A 12301-nucleotide genomic window follows, 5' to 3' on the forward strand; every position below is an offset into this window, starting at 1 on the left:
TGAAAAATATTCAGGAAGAAATCACTGCAGTTTGCACTGGTCCAAGCACCATAAGCAACTGTCCCTAACCCACTGGAGGAAACACATACATGCTGCAATTACTAACACAAGAAAACCAGATGTTTCCATTTTCTTAATTGATGATATTCCCTTTGGAATTCTTTTACCAAAACTGTCACCTGCATAATGTTTCTGAAATGTGCTTCACTGAGCCATTTCAAGTCAGAGAAAGTACTACATTAAAGCTTAAGTGAAAGTATTTTTTTTACTCAAAAAATGGTTATCTCTGGTTTAAATTTCTGCAACCCAACCTGCTCCATTTTCTTTCAGATTTGCAGAAAATTCCACCAATATCACTCAGCTGTTTGCGAGCAAATCTGAGTGAGGACTTTTCAAAGAAAATAACCAACAGAAAAAGCCGACTCTGAAGAATCCCTTTTTGCAGAAATGAAAAACATATTGAAATTCTGTAAGCTTTAAGTTGCAACTTCCATGAAATTTCCAGGCAGATAAAAAGTGCTAATTGCAGTACAATAGAAGCAGTTCTGCACTCCTTTCTGGTTCTCTTGCATCCCGGGCAAGAGACACAACCAAGGAGCTCTTGGGTGACATTGAGTTGGTCATTTTTTCAGAAGCTGTTTCAGTTTGCATAAAGAGATGAGAAAACATACTGAAGCAGGATTCCTTTACTTTCCTTATGAGGTGAATGCACTAACTAGAAACATATTTATTATTCTTAAACCTCTTAAGAAATGTGTGCGTTTTGGCTTATTATAACACAACACAGGACTTCTTAAGGTGAGAAACTTCTATATAACACAAAATCTTTGCCTCATTTTGATCAATACTTTCTTATAGCTGTCCTCAAAAATAGTATGTTTTGGGTTTGGGGTTTTGTTTTCTTGATGGTAAGCATGCCTTCAGAAATACCAGAACTCAAATTCTGCATGGTCTTTCTCTCCTTGTACTTAAAAACTCCACAATTTTAAGTCTGACTTCCAAGTCCAACTGGATCAGTTCCTTGTGTGTTAAAAGGTACAGAAAACCGTTACTATTTCATATAAATATTTGCTTCTAATATGAAAAAAGTTTCACACAGTCATGACCCCTAGCCAGAGAGAAGGGTATTTCCTATGCATGGCACTTCAGAGTACATGGCAACACCAGTATATCTTCAGTAGATAAAGAAATTCCTTTAGACATCAACAGACAAGCCTACCAATGTAAAGCAGTATAGCATGTAGAGAGTTAAATGTCTGTCACCCAGACTATTAGTAGGGTTTTAAAAGTAGCAATTTAAGACCTAGAAGAATAAAAGATCGTGGAAAATAATTAATAGGCAATGTTATAAATGAAAAATATATGAACAGCAATTAATAAAAAAAAACACCATGGTTTTGGGGTGGGGTGTTAATACCTACCGAGAAGATCAACCTTTGAAGCACCAAATGCATTTAAGTAAGGCAAAATTTTAGCAGTTGGATGGTTTGGGTTTTTTTTTATTAGAATGCAATTAAAAACTAAAATTAAAAAACAGTCAATAGCTAGGCTTGGGTCTCACAAGATCGTTATACATTAAGGAAGAGAATTTTAAGAGCTATCTGTGATTCGTGATAGTGTTGCATTACTTCTAGGAGAAGAAATACTTCACAAACCCATAAGGTGGCAGCAAACCCCTTTTCAGTCGAGAGCAGTAACTGTCCTGTTTTGCACAAAGTGAATGTTTTTGATTTGCTTTAACACCGACACCCCCATCATCCAATTAACACCAAAAAAAAAAGTTAGCTAGCACACCAGTAGCATATGTATGCCTCTAATTTAAAAAGTATACTATTTCTCACCAGGAACATCAGATGTTTTCATAAAGTAAAACCAAACGTCACTTAGATCCTCAGGGAAAAAGAAAAAATACTACCACAGTGAAAGGACAGAACATGCCCCAGTGTGAGCTGACTGGTAACTTCTTTTCATGAAAATCAGCTGATCTCAGTGCTCTGACTATTGAATGAGTATCACTAGCAGCATGACTTATGCAACAGCTTACTGTGACAAAATCCCCTTCTCCAGGTTTTCATGTTACTGAGATCCTTGCCAGTTTAATGCTGTCTCCTGAAACAATATATTTGCAAGCAGCATGTAAAATATGCTACTTTTCACAGTCATGTTTACAGCTAAGAAATCTCTCCATCTGTGCACTGGAGAGGTTCACTGTTAGGAATGAACAAGCGGTATTCTGTATGAAATATTCTCATTGCTTCTACAACTCTATTGCTGCAGCATAGTATCTGCAGCGCTGACAGGTCTGTAAGCCTCTTCTACAAGCCCTGTCCTTTTCTTTTTTTTCAAATCTGCTTGATGCTGGAAACAATTTACATATGTTTGGGCTTCCCCAAATATATTTAAACTTTTTTTTGTGTGGAAAATGTGTCCAGGCAGGGTGAATTGTACTGTGTATCTATAAAGAACTGCAAGGCACAGAGTTATGGCTAGGCTCCTGACCATACAGAACTCCCAGACATGGATACTCTGCATATGCATTCCTAATCTCAGTACACTTGTAGTTAATTTGGTTGGATTCACTGAATCAATATTGCACAAATAGTCCCATACTTCCATCATACTTTCTGATTCTGTACAAATGCTAGCCTATAGCACCCACTATTCAGGGACCACACTAACAAACACACACACAAAAAGATCACAGTTGAGTGTACATTTTAATTTTGTTTATAATAAACACCAGCCTAACCACATTATTGGAGTCTATATTTAAGAGCAAGAGCTTGTTTCACCAGTTCCCAAATAAAGATGACTTTTATGCCTGCTACCCTGGCAATCTCAGCCTGGACTTTTGCAATTCAAGCTATTTTTAAAACTGTTCAGCTTGTAAAACACAGCAAGAATGAAGACTTTAATTTCTGAGGTGTCAGATCCTTCCTAGGCTTCATCAGCAAATTAGTGAATGAGTGACTTGTAGTGATCCATAACAGCAGCCTGTGGAAGCAGACCTGAAGTGGACCATGCTGTCTCATAGTCTGCAGGATTTGTAGCTGCAACTTTAACAACTGTCACCTTTTCCTTGCCTGTGAAGGAGTGACGAGGGTTGAATTTGCTGTTTCCTGACTTTCTCACAGGTGTTTCCTATTCCCAGGCCTCTTCTTAGTTCTTGTACAGTTCAGTAGACACTGTTTTCCTTGTTTCTGCTTCCATAAACAGTTACTGAATGTTGTATTTTGTCAGCTGAAACAAAAGAAGTCAGTGCACATTACACCGATATAGAAATACCCAGTGTCAGGATATTCCCCTGACCTTCAAAAATTACATCCTTTTTTACCTGTGTTTCATGCATTACTGTGAGTCATCTGTTTTTATGCTTTCCTGATTCCATAAGATTATATATTACTTTGTCATAACTAATGTACCAATATTAATTACTATACATTATACATTAAATCTAAAGACGGAAAAGGAAAAAGAATTAAACAAGTTCCACATCTGCTCATTAAATTAATACAATATCAGCTGTGAGCTAAACCTGTCAAAAAACTGAGCTGGTTTAGTCAAGAAGATTTATCAATGAAGCTTTTACATGGAAGAACTGTGATCTTTAACTAGCACTGAATTTTCTTCTTTGGACTTTGTTCAAAAGCTAACTAACTAACTTTCACTCTTGGGGCAAAGCAAAATAAGTTAAAAACATCTTCTCTGTGTAACTAAGAATAATTCTTCCAGCGTCTGGAAGACATTCCTGCTTTAACACACACATAGTTTGGGAATGATTTAATGAAACCACAAAAAATAAAGTGGTCTAAATCTGAAATGTTTTATATATTGAATACACTAATATTTATACATGGAATAAAATCATGGCATGGGAAAGCCATCTTCATTCAGCACTTTCTTAAAGATACATGAATTAATGACAGGAATAAATCCTCTGATGTCATACAGTTATTCAGTTCCTTCAGAGCTAGAAACTGCTCTCAGGATTGCCTTCTTGGGCAAAGGAACACATGGGACATTTATACTGCTACTTGTGATACCAGGGATCCCCTCATACCTCTCCTGTTTTTCCATGTAACAGCCTCAAGACTACTCACATAAACGGAACCCTTAAGCTGGAAATTGAGCTTTTTAAGCAAGACGTATCTTGGAGATTTTATTTGTGTGTAATTTTAACTGAAATGCTTAATCTGCTTTCAGAACAGAGAGCAGCACTGCCAGAGCTGAATGTTTCACCATTGTAAGAAGTTATCAGCCTCACCCTTTCATTCAGAAGAGATCATCTTAAGAACCTGAATGTGCACAAGTCCATGGGACCTGATGAAATCCATCTGCGGGTCCTGAAGGAGCTGGAGAATGAAGTTGCAAAGCCACTGGCCATCATATTTGAAAAATCATTGCAGTCAGGTGAAGTTCCTGATCACTGGAATAAGGGAAATATAACCCCCATTTTCAAGAAGGGGAAAATGGATAACCTGGGGAATTACAGACCAGTCAGTCTCACCTCTGTGCTTGGAGAAATCTGGGAGCAGATTCTCCTGGAAGGCATGCTAGGGCACATGAAAAACAAGGTGCTTGGTGACAGCCAGCATGGCTTTACTAGGGGGAAATCCTGCCTGACCAATTTGGTGGCCTTCTATGATGGGGCTACAAAAATGATGGACGGGGAGGAGCAGTTGATGTCATCTGCCCGGACTTGTGCAAAGTGTTCGACACTGTCCCACATGACATCCTTGTCTCTAAATTGGAGTATCATCAATTTGATAGGTGGACCACTCGGTGGATAAAGAACTGGCTGGATGGTCGCATTCAAAGAGTTGTGGTCAACGGTTCAATGTCCGGCTGGAGATCAGTAACAAGTGGTGTCCCTCAGGCATCGGTGTTGGGACTGGTCTTGTTTTACATCTTTGTCACTGAGATGGACAATGGAATTGAGTGCGCCCTCAGCAAATTTGCCGATGACACCAAGCTGTGTGGTTCTGTTGATACGCTGGAGGGAAGGAATGCCATCCAGAGGGAACTTGACACACTTGTGAGGTGGGCTGATACCAACTTCATGAAGTTTAACCATGACAAGTGTAAGGTCCTACACCTGGGTGGGAGCAATCCCAGGCACAGCTACAGGTTGGGCAAAAAGGAAATTCAGAGCAGCCCTGCAGAAAAAGACTTGGGGGTGTTGGTCAATGAGAAAATGAATATGAGCTGGCTGCAGTGTGCACTCGCAGCCCAGAAAGCCAACCGTATCCTGGGCTGCATCAAGAGGAACGTGACCAACAGGTCAAAGGAGGTGATCCTGCCCTTCTATTCTGCTCTTGTGAGATCTCACTTGGAGTATTGTGTGCAGTTCTCGTGTCCTCAACATAAAAAGGACATGGAACTGTTGGAACAAGTTCAGAGGAGGGCCACGAGGATGATCAGGGGACTGGAGCACCTCCCATATGAAGACAGGCTGAGAAAGTTGGGTCTGTTCAGCCTGGAGAAGAGAAGGCTGCATGGAGACCTCATAGCAGTCTTCCAGTATCTGAAGGGGGCCCACGGGGATGCTGGGGAGGGACTATTCATTAGGGACTGTAGTGATAGGACAAGGGGTAAACTTAAATAGCAGAGGTTTAGATTGTATATAAGGAAGGAATTCTTTACTGTTAGGGTGGTGAGGCACTGGAATGGGTTGCCCAGGGAGGTAGTGAATGCTCCATCCCTGGCAGTGTTCAAGGCCAGGTTGGATGAAGCCTTGGGTGATATGGTTTAGTGTGAGGTGTCCCTGCCTATGGCAGGGGACTTGGAACTAGCTGATCTTAAGGTCCTTTCCAACCCTAACTATTCTATGATTCTATGATTCTGCTATGCTTTCTGAGATGCCTGCTCAGTGGTGCCAATTAAACTGTTTTCAGAGACACATAATAAATGAGGCTGCTGTGATCTACACACACCAATATAGGCACAGAAATATGCACATGGACACAGTTAAGAGTGAAGGGAACTGCTTTGGAGGAGTCCATGGTAATTTAGATGTATCTCGAACTGCAGCCTGAGGATGCTGTTTTGACAGCTTTGGCTTACCTAAAGTAAAGGTATCACAGTTTCCTCTGGTCACTTGTTTCCTGCCATCCCTTGATACAAACACTGGCAGAGTAAACTAATTCAGTCAAGTAAACTGGCTAGAATACTTGTAGCTTTCCTACTGGCTTAGGAAGAAAAGAAAGTTCACTGCAGGATGAGACCAGCAGAAGAGAGGTGGTAAAACCCAGAAACTAGGAGCTGGAAGGTGTGGGGCAGCCTCCTGCTAGCTTAAAGTTTGATCAGCTCAAACTGATGTGGAAAGGGAAGTGCAAAGGGGCAGCATTCCATTGGAAATAAGTCTACAGCTTTAAAAGGAGGAAAAATGCTGGATGGGGATGAGGGGAGCCATAAGTTGTTACCTTACAAAAAGTAGACTGATGAGCTATGGAGCTGTGGAGACCAGCATAGCTGACACCTATGATGTTATTTGCTTGGGTTTTCTGATTCACATAAAAATAATTAAATATTAAGTTTACTCTATCACCTTGTCAAAGTCAAATGCAACTTCAGCCCTCAGTATTATAAAAGGGCAAAAGACAGTAGTATTACTATCACTAACGAATTCAATCATTGATCAAAATTTTGCACAGGGGAGCAGTTAAGAAGGATGGATTAGAGTAAGAAGAGGCAAAGAAATTAGTCATCTGGGTAAGATGAAACCTGCTGGCTAAATTCATTTGTATTATGCCCACAACTACAAAAATCAAAATATTGCTGACTCAGCACCCAGATTATCTTTGAGTTCTATGAGTAATTTGTTTGAACTATTTAGTTTGGTTTCCACAACACAAAGGATCTTTCAAAGTTACTTTCTTCTGAGTTTCTACAAATAGTCTTTCTTTTGATAAAGAACTCTAAGAGAATGTTGTATGCCTAATAATATTTGAAATAGTCAAACTAAGCAACGTTTCTTGGAACCTTACTTAATGGTTACTCACAGTGATGATGTTAATTCTTACAGTCTTTGTACTTCATTTGTTTTGATCTAATGGATGTCAAAGGACCTTCCAAGCTCAGCTGCTCTGTGATTCTGTGGCTAGGTGATTCTGTTAAACTACTCTGGCTTCAAGGCTGCAAACACCCACCACAGCTAGTGGTGAACAAGAAACAGTGTGATTAAATAAACATTAAAGATAAAAAGAAATTGCTGTCTCTAAAGGATGACTCATATCACCCTAAGACTAGTGTCTAAATAAGCCAGATGAATCACACACTAGTAGTACTTACTTCTTTCCACAGACTATAAAGGGAGCTCAGAGTGACTAGCTGTGATTCATACATTTTTTTCCTACACATCTAATATTGAATGATGAAAAGCCCTTGCTTAATAGTGAGAGACAACTGTATCTGTCTTCAGAGGGAATACAAGAAGCTATAGGCTCCCCTACTATCTGTGTTTATAGCAGGGCAGTGGCGATGATTGGACAGATTTCTACTGAGCAATGATCTGTGGTAAAAGTAGGTGGTATTATCAGCGGCACTGCTGTTACACAGCATACACCTCCCATTTGTAGGTCTCCCCAGTAGCCGGGGTTTGTCCTTTTATTTACTTATTCTGGTTTAGTGTTTGGTCTGTTTATCCTTTTTTTCAGATTGGTGCTTCTTATAACTTCTAGGAACATCCACAGATAACAGTGTATGGCTGACTGAGGCTTTTTTAGGCTGGTTCATGTTTAAACATTTCCTGACTCTAATCATGATTAGGGAGCTGCTCATACACAGTGAGGACAGTTATCTAGCTGCTAAATAGAAATGTCACAAACAGAGTCTGGTAGTTAGTAGGGAAGCTTGTTTAGAGAAGGCTTAAATAAAAGCTTCTCCAGGTGGTATGGGACTGTGCAGCAATAGTGATGATGCGCTGGGTAGCACAGTCTCTGTCAACCAGCTGGAGAAAGCACCCTGCACATAAAAGACTTCAACCCTGATGGAAGCCTGGAGGGCAGCTGATCATTGTGGCTGCAGGGACTCTGGGCCGGGATTAAAGGTGGCCTCATCTGTGGGAGGTGTGCTCTGTTGAGGCTTCTAGGTAAAGGGGACTGACTGCACATGATCATGAAGAAGGAATAAGAGATCAGCAGGTTCTCATAGACACCATGCAGAGACAAGGGACTGAGCCACACAGTCAAGCAAGTAAACATGGCACAAGGCTATGCGTGAACCCATGGGGAATGGAGACTTCCACAGTTGGGGAAACTGGAAGTTTATTACTTCAGGCACCAACACAATGGATCCTCCTCTGCCCTCAGATCTGAGGTTAGTATCCTGAGAGCCAACAAAGGGGTACAAGCTCCACTGTGGAGACTCTGGAGCCTGAAATGTGTGTTAGGACCAAGACGATGTGGTGACTGATAATGGTTGTGAATCCTCTTATGTAGGGGATAGAGCTGCTGTCACAGGAAATTTGCTTTTTGCTGTGGACCTGATTGAAGATATTATGGAAAAACTGCTGAGGGTCATGATGTCATGATGCCCTCACTGCTCATCCACACAGGCACCAAAAGATACCTGGAGATAGTCTAGGTGGTCTACAGAGCTCAAGAGGCAAAGGTGAAAAACATAGGAATCCCAGGGGAATTTTTTCAGTCCCTCAGGAATGGGAAAGGACTGGTAGGAATGAACATTGTCTGAGTTACCAACCAGTTGCATGGCTGGTATCACAAGCAGTACTTTGGCTTTTATGACCGTTTTGTAAATTCCTTTTTCCTTGATTAAGACAAAGAGAGATGTAAGCCACAGCCAACATTTATTAGAGCATTTATTAATTAAGCTGTTGTTATTAATAGGAGGTAACTATTTGCACAATACGTTTCCCTCACACAGTTGACTTGAACACATGTATATACTTGGAATAACAGTTAAAAGGCCAACCTCAGCTGCTTACTCAGAAGCAAAGCCATATTGATGAATCAGTGGCTTGTATATAGGTGATGACTATAGTCCCTCCAACGGTCCTTTGTTTCACCAGCTGTATACGCAATCCTGTAGTATTCATCTGCACACAGGAGCCATCACTGCTTCTTGTGGTCAGAGCCACACAACCCATTGCTGATGCTAGTGTAAACTAGTGATCAAGTACAGATTCAGCAAACTCTTCATGTCCTGATTTCATCAGTTCTTGTGGTTTAAAAAGGCAACTAGTCTGTGGAGATCTTGGAAGCTGGGATGACCTAACCTCATACAAGGAAAACATTTTCCACTATTAGTATAATTAAGCACTGGAGCAGGTTGCCCAGAAAGGTTGCATAAACTCTATCCTTGCAGGTTTTGATGACCCAAGAGGACAAAGCCTGGAGCAATGCAGTCTCAGTGTTGATCCTGCTCTGACCAGGAGGAGGGAATAAATGAGCACTCTTACAACTTGAATGATTCTGTGAAATTCAATTCTTACTTTTTCTTTGTAAGTGGTAACCACAAAAATGCTTACAAAAATTCATAGTTTGAGAACAGTATCACTCTCCCTTCATTGACCCCTGAAGTATAGCAAGGTTGCAGTCCATAGTATACTAAAATCTCACTATAGTTTGGTCATCTACTTCCTACTGGAATCAACCTTCCTTCGACAAAGAAAATAAAATAATGAATTATTAATATATAAATAAATAAACAATTGATAGCAGCCATGGCAGAATTTCATCCTTAATTGTATTAGAATTTTAAAGCAGAAGGTATATTCATGCACTACTATACTGAAATGGGGTTAACAATTTAAATCACAATTATATCTGAAAGCTAATTCAAAATCACTGGCATTTTATAATGATCATCCAGAGATGTGAAAGTCTGTAAAGCAACTAAAGCATTCTCAGTGTTCACAACAAGACTTTTTATGTAATTATAGCAATTAATATCCCTCTGTTAATAACTTTCTTTTCAAATTAACTAGCCATTTATGTAGTACAATATAAAGAGGCTTCTAATTACAGAGACAACATTGTGATTTTTGAAAACTGCTTAATAATGTGTGATAAGTGACTGCCAGCTTGCATCAAGATGTTTTAGGAATCCTGCATAGACCTGATGTTTGATAATCCTGTTTTGAAGACATTTAAATTGCAAATTGAATTGAAAGGAAAATGCGGCACTCTTCTGACTGAAGGAGTAGAATCTTTACTTGCAGCGCTGATCAGATCTTTAAAAGTGTAGCAGCACTTGATAAAACAAGCCTGTAATTTGTTGTTACTTGATGTAGCTGACCATCTGGTGCAAAGCACACTGATGACAGAAAAACTTCTTTTAATAATCTGACCGGATCAAAAGCTTAAATGAATTACCCGATTTAAACAAGGCATCCTCCCAGCAGGAAACACAAGCTGGTCCAAAAGAAAGAAATAGATATATATTATTTTACTTAACTGACATCAGAAAACTGTAAAATGTTGGAGCTGAGTCTTCATTTGATTGATCCAGAGCAATGTATCCATTTTAAGTGTTTATGAAGATAGTTACTCCCTTGCTGAATATGAAGCCCTTGGATTCTTGACTAATTTTTTTTTTTTCTCAAATGTCATATGGGTTTACAGAAGAATTATGGTTTATATTTTATACATGAATACTGGAATACAGAATCATCAGGTTCTCCGAAAACGAAATCAGTAGGATTTAAAGAATGTTAGATGACTTTCTTTCTGAAGATTTTTCTCCAACACAATATTCAAAGTCATGTAACCATTTCAGGTTGCTGACCCCAGGGTGAATAATTGCTGAGCTACCTGGTAATGACATGTTCCAAACTGAGCTACCAAAATGTGACAAGTTTTTGTGAACACAATTTGTCAGAGGTTTATAAGATGGCAAAGTTAGGATCAAATTCGCCTATTTACAAACCCTGAAAAGAGAAAACACAGGCTTACATTATGCAAAAAATTTGAGCATTCAGCACACAACTTAGAAATATTAGACTTACAGTTTTAGAGGGAATAACTGAGTTAACAAAAACAAGTGTCAATTTACAAAACCAGGAAGAAGCAGTATATTCTTTTCCCAAACCTTATCTCCTAGTGCATAATAAAGTTGCCAGGGTTTGTAGAAATTGGCCAGTTTATAGATTCTAAGTGACACTACGCTCTCAACTATCCCACATTAAATGGAATGGATAATTATCCAGAAACAGGGTTTTTTCTTCACAGCAGGGATACTGCAAAAAAAAAAAAAAGAAAAAAATGATGCTTCTTGTCAAAGCTGTTCTGCTCAGTATAAAATATTTTATGTACATACTCTGTAAGAGAGAATGTTTCCTTACCTTAGAGATTACAGGATTTGTCAGGGAGATTCAGTATAAAAGGGCAAAATATTAGATGAGGAGCTTCCATACTTCTGTAGCTGAGGACCCTAACCACAAAATCGTCCAAGTGGAGATTGATATATCCATTTGACTTCTTTGCTGAACGTAGCCATTAGCTTCTATTCAAAACACGTGCAAAATGACCCTCCAACTGCCAGTAAAATTTTCACTGAGACAGGCACAAAAGTTATTAACTGTGACAAAAGAAGGCAGAATTTTCTCCACAATTCATGTTCTAGGAAACACATTAATTATCTGGCTTTAACTATAAATCAACTTCTTTTTCTCCTCTATTTTTCACCTCTACAAGGAAATAACACAAAAAAAGAGACAAATTTTTAAAACAGAATTATGCACAGTAGGATGTGAGCAGTGAAGTTTTCACCTCAGATGTTTGATGTTTGGCAAAGTTATAACAAATTGAATATAGACCCTGTTCTGGGAAGTGTTGGATGGCCTTGGTTATTGGTACTACAATTTGTCATTCACAGAAAATAAGCACAGAAAGAAACAAAACAAAAAGGAGAGGTAGACACGTACATGGGCACACTGACTGCTGACTTTTTTTTCTTGTGTACCTTACTGTGTACATTCCCTTAGTAACAGATAAATACAAGATGTTATCAAGCTATATTAAAATACCTTTTTTGAGAAAGGAAGGCAAAACATGGGTGAGGAAAGTAAACTAAGACTTCAGTCATTCCATGTAAGGGAGTGGGAAGAAGATGGAAACCAATTAACAGAACACTAAAGGGTAAGAAAATGCGTATGTAGAAAAGAAAAAAGGAAAATATATTAAAAGCTCTTATCTGATGACCCAAGTTTCCTTTTATTAATGTCTTGTGAATCCTTTAGTCTTTACCAGTAAAGGAGTACAGCTGTTGCATATATCAAACAACTGTCAGAAATTCTGCTGTAATTTTTCATGCCTATATACATACAGAAAAGGAGAAATAC

The sequence above is a fragment of the Melopsittacus undulatus genome, chromosome 5, assembly GCF_012275295.1.
Source record: "Melopsittacus undulatus isolate bMelUnd1 chromosome 5, bMelUnd1.mat.Z, whole genome shotgun sequence".
NCBI lineage: Eukaryota > Metazoa > Chordata > Aves > Psittaciformes > Psittaculidae > Melopsittacus > Melopsittacus undulatus.